Genomic DNA, 5,797 nt, shown 5'->3' on the forward strand with positions numbered 1-5,797 from the left:
GTCCCACAATGCTGTGGGACTTCAGACAAAGGGGCTTCATGCACGCAATCAAAACACACACACACACACAAACAATGAAAACACGAAAAACCCCACAAACAATAACAATAAAGTGTAATGTCCACCAGTCATCATGTCAGAGGGGAGGCAGCATGTTGTGACCGGACCACCCTTTGAGAGAGACGACATGAGCCGGTCCAAAGCCACGCAGTTCTGGCCTCCGTCCAGAGTGAATCAGACCTCCTCCATGGTTCGCTCTGAAGTGGGCCGCCCAGGCGCCGAGCGACCGGCAGGAAGCCACTGGGTCCGGCTGAGGCGTTCCACCATCGCCGCTCTCTCACGCGGCCCAGCAGAGGCTGATCGGATTGGGGGCGAAGGGCAGCTGGCTGCCCCCATGTGGATGAGCTCATCCTGGAAACGGTCCAGCCCCCACAGAGCTTGGGAGGCTCGTGGAGTGCTGCCTTCCCTGCCAAGTCACCCTAGTGCCCCTAGTGGGAGGCCCCGCCACGACCGGGCGCCAACACAAGGCCCCTCTTCACACTGCAGGAAGGAAGAGGGGCACAGAGCCAGCGCCTCCCTTCAGGCCGGGCTCCGTAGTAACAGGGAAAGTCCTGAGCAGACATAAATACACTCTCCATATCACTTCGGAGGATGAGGTCACGGACAGGACCACGAGCTGGCACGCCGCCAGGGCCGGCCGATCGCAACGTGAGCTCGGTCGCCGCAGCCCAGCGGAGATGGTCGGTTAGCCGCGAGTCAGGGGAAGTGTCAGAAAAGGACAGCTATTTTCAGGCCGAAGTGGGACCTGGCGCCGGAACACGTGGCCAAACGGTCAGCGAGCGAGGCCCAACTGGGGCAGCGGAGGCGGTGCAGCGACCGGCTGGTTTGCTACGTGAAGGCGGCAACTGCAACCGCTAAAGGTGCTCACCGATGTGGGCGACTTCATCAAGCGTTAGCTACATTAGCATATTCCTTTAACAATAAAGATCCTGGCCCTTCCGCAGTAGAGACTGTTTTTAACGTGGAGGAAAAACGGAAGGAAAGTCATAAAGCCGCTTGAATGTGGCCCAGATCATATCCAGTCAGCACACTGAGTTATACTCGCAAAGCCCTAGAAGCACCCTGACCACACAGCTGGACAGCGACCCGCTGGTCTGGACAGGCAGATAAAAAGACTGCCTCTCCTCCCCCGGCTGCAGAGACATGGAAACACACACACGTACGCACAGGCTAATTAAGTTCCGTCACCTTTATCACACAACCGGTCCACACAACAGCCTGAGAGAAAGCAGAGAAGCGCAGGGGAACTGCAGCTCTAATGGGCTCCACACGCTGATCTCATCGCCGGGCTCCGGGCCTTCACCGCACACGAAAACACAACGCATCATTCAGGCGAAATAACAGCTCACTTTGCGAGAGCAGCTGCACTGTTCATTAAAAGTATAATCAGGCCCGAAACTTTGCTGTAAAACTGGACAGCACGCTTGTTCCGCTCAGAAAATAAACCTGAGAGACAAAGCACACACACGACGTGTTGCGTTACACACGGAAGAATTTAGAGTAATAGGTCTGTAATATTTAATTCCACAATAACATCTTGAATATCCCGCTTTCCTCGGCTTCACCAGCCACAGGTCCGAGCCAGAATCTTGCCTCTCCGCTCAATTAACCACGCGGCATATAAACGTCTTTGTGCACGCGATATATAAAAACACACTGCCCATTAACCCGCGGGCTATAAAAACACGCGGTGCCGCAATTAGCCCACATTCCCAACGCGATCCAGCTGCCTCCTTCCTCAAATGACTATAATTCCAAACAACAACGTGGCAATTTCCGAGGCCGGGAGCGCATGCCTCTCGGACTATTGAATACGCCGTTTTGGCCAGATACGTAGAGCGGTTTCCACGAGAAAGACCGCATCAGCTGTCATGATCATAATTACAGCATCCCCGCTGTTTCTTCTATAATCGTGCAATTACAATATCTTTGCTATTTTGATCAATCATATAATTACATTATTCGACTATTTCCAAAGAAAATCCTCATTGTTTTGTAACTCTTTAGGTTTTGCAGAAAACAAAACAATTAACAAATATCTTTTTGACTGGGCACATGGCTTTTGCAGGCAGGTTTGATGAATGCTGGCCTCTTGGTAAAACACAGAAACAGCTAGCTTTGATGGTAGATAAAAAATAAGAATGAAGGACTATGTAACATATCTATTACACTTAAAGTCAAAAAAGAAAAAAGAAAACACATTCCTGACTGCTTCTCGGACACTCTACCCCAGTTTGGATAGCTAACTCCACGAGATTAGGCTTTCGAATCTAGCCTGCCTCTGAAAGAGAGATCTCTGTAAACATGTGCCTTACTGGAAACACATGCAGAACTGGCGACAATGCTGGTTTAAAGTACAAATCTCTCTCAGATGCCTGTAGTTATGTCATTTTCATCTTGATGCCATTGAAGGATCCTCACTCTCTTCTCACCAGAGGAACTTCATTAAATCAACTCCTTCAATTGCTTAGAAACCATCTAATCCAACGGCGAGAACGCCACAGTATCCTTCCAACCCAAACCCGTGTGACCTGGTAACACCCAGACTGCTCGCCTACGTGTTTTCCCCACTCTGCTTAGCTCCGACGACCAGCCGATGAACCGATGAACAGGTCCTGGGGCAGTCAACCTGGACCCGCTCTTATCTAGACCCGGTGTTCTACAAACTCCCGAATTACCTCGAATGTGTTCCTTGCCCAGTTCTGTCATGTGCCGTTACATACATTTTCCCCCTGCAGGGTCTTGTCAGTCTCTTGTACGACGTGACAGCTCAGTTCTGAGCAAGCGGAACACGGACTGGACCGCCCTGCCAACGTCGGGCTCCGTTGGCACACGTCAGTGGCTGCAGGGTTGTTAGCGCCCAGCCTCTGGTCAGAAACGCAGGCCTGTTGCGATGCGGCGAGGCGAACGTGCCGGGGCTCGTGGGCGGAGCGTGAGCGCTGCACGTGCCCCCTGCCAGACGCCCACAGCTGTCATAAAGACTGAATTCACAGATTGAACAGACCCTCACACAAGCTCGGTGTCTACGCGTGGGAGCTGTCTGACCTCTGCCAGCTGCACAGCTGGATCGAAATCTGATCAAACGTATATGGCAAAAAAAAAAAAAAAGACAAAAAAGACAAGTGACTATGGGGGCAATGAACCAATTAGGCAGAGGTTGAGCGGCAACATTCAGTCAGTGACCCCTTTACTAACAACATGTAGCTCGTAGACACTCGTGTGTCGCCAGCCTTTCACCAAGAGAAAGTAATTGTAGCCCCTCGGCAGCACACGAGGAAAAGGAAAAAGGAAATTGGTGAACAGGACAAAACACAACACCAGCAGACATCTGGGGAAAATCTGTGTGTCAGGCCAGCACGTTTCTCGGTAATGGGTATGTTTCTCTTAATGCTCATGTTCATGGACATTTCTCTTTCAGAGGAAGGCTATAATTAAAAGGCTTATTTATAGAGTGACCGGGCAGAGACTCTCAGCTCCAGCCCTAGTAACCCACTGCCCAGAACCAGGCAGCCTGGTCCCTGCTCCAGCATCCACGCTAATCTCAAGCAGGCTTCGGCTGTCAGATCCCATTAGGGCTCGAGATGCTCTCGAATGACATAGAAATGTGTCCCTGGCTCAATTCTGTCATAGGCCCTTACATCTAAACCTCCAGGGATGGCCCTGTCGTCAGTCTTGGTTGTGTCTGTAACCTTGGAAACCTCTGGTCAAATCCACTTCTCCGAGCAGTGTGCCCCAGCGTCTCTCTACTGGGCTATGCCATCAGAGCCAGACGTTGCTAGCCAAACCCCGTGACACAGGAGAGGACAACATTCTCTTTCACATAAGCATACAGAGCCAGCTCCGTGACTGGCTGGTCACAAGTACAGCATCGATACAAATAAACAGTGATGAAGACCAGAAAGGCCAGGCCCTCCACAGAGCAGAGACACAGTTATGGGTCTCTGTAGTCTTGGGCACCAGCTCTGTTTACAGTGTGAGCACCAGCCACCATGTTCCTAGACTGGCGTTAGACACAGTGCCGGGCTCCTGGGGAAAGTCCCATCAGCTCCGTTCCTACATTCACTCTCAATCAGTTTGGAACATCTAGTTTTCTCTCTTAAAGAGAGTAGTGCCTAAATTGTAGACTATTAAAACACTATTAACTTGAATAATCTCCGAACGTTGTGGAGCGCTATGGACACGGTATAATCCCACAGCAAACGGCTCAGGGGGAGCGGGTATCTATCCTGTTATTCTGATGGAGGGGGTGCGCGCAAACCCACCTTCTCCTGTGCTCTTGAAAGGCCTCCTTTGTGAGAGGTCCATCGCCATGACGACTGTCCCCCAACTGTAAGCCCTTTAGAATTATTAGCATTCTTGCTGATTCTGAGCAATGTAGGAAAAGCCGATTCATTTACCGCAGATCTACCGAGATGAACACACACACGCACACACACAAACACTACGTCCTCACAAAAACAGGAATTCTCTGCCCGCACATTAATTAAAATCGAATTACAGAACGAAGGGGACTGTGAAACCTGAGGCTGGAGGAAGGTGAACACACAGCCTCCCCCGCACAGATGCACAACACTCATACATCGCAGCCAGCAAGACCCTCGGAACTGGACCCAGAACCCACATCACGCTGGCCACCTTCACCTTCATATACATGCGTCAAAATGCCAGTCTGCCACTGTAATCCTTTTAAATTTCAGCTACATTCAGCTACTCATCCTAACAACTTAGAAGCTTGTGAAGATGATAGGCCAAGCAGGCCGAAGACCAGGTCTCTACCCATATAGGTCATTTCCTTAACAGATCATATGGCCGTTTTAAATACAAAGCCGTCCTGTAAGAGATACAGACAAGGGGTGTGACTGGGTGTCATTACTAATGCTCGGTCAGATAACATGATGACCTTGATTACTTTTATGGACATGCACAAAATCCAGCACGTCCAGTTCAGTTCACTGACAAAATGACTTTTGCCTAGCCTGTTACCTTTAACACCCAAGCAGAGCACTCTGCTTAATCAAATATTCAGAATTCAATACGGACACTTCTCCTGTTTGGACACTTTATCCTTGGGGCCAGCAGGGCTAACTGGTTCCTGTAATAAAAGCAGAGGTGGCATAACGCCAACACCACCTCCCGTGCGTGGAAGCCGTAGAGTGCAGGGTAGGGGTGTATCATGTTAGCGGGACGCCCGCTGCAGGGAGACGTGAGGACGGCATCCGGTCAAGAGCCAGCCATGTGATAGCCTGCCACGTCCCGCAGGCCTGTCTTGTTGTCCTGTCCTGCCAGGCCTGCCCGGGACCAGTCAAGCCGGGCTGGAGCTCGACAATCGCCTCTCTGTTGGCCTGCGGTAGAGAGAGAGCAGGGCTGTTCCTTCTCCCCGCTCGAGTACATAGTGAGAGCGAGAGGAAGGAGCCCCGCCTGGGGAGGAGTCACACCTCTGCTTCCCAGGAGGGTTAGGCTGAGCTCCAGTGCAGTCATCTCCCCAGAGCAGGCAGGTAATCTAACAGCTCCTCCTGCCCTCTACACTCGGGTTGTCTCTTAACCCAGTTATCTTAGCCTGGGAGGGTTCACCTAAAAGTTCCTCACGACGGATGTGCGTTTTTGAGAAAACTACTGGCGAGTCTACAAAACTGGACTCTTTATACACTGTCCAGTCTTGGAACGAAGGGTGTGAGATTTGAAATCATAATGAGGAACGGACACCAAACCCCCCCCAAAAACAACACTACAGAAACCG

This window comes from Electrophorus electricus, chromosome 4 (assembly GCF_013358815.1).
Source record: "Electrophorus electricus isolate fEleEle1 chromosome 4, fEleEle1.pri, whole genome shotgun sequence".
Classification (NCBI taxonomy): domain Eukaryota; kingdom Metazoa; phylum Chordata; class Actinopteri; order Gymnotiformes; family Gymnotidae; genus Electrophorus; species Electrophorus electricus.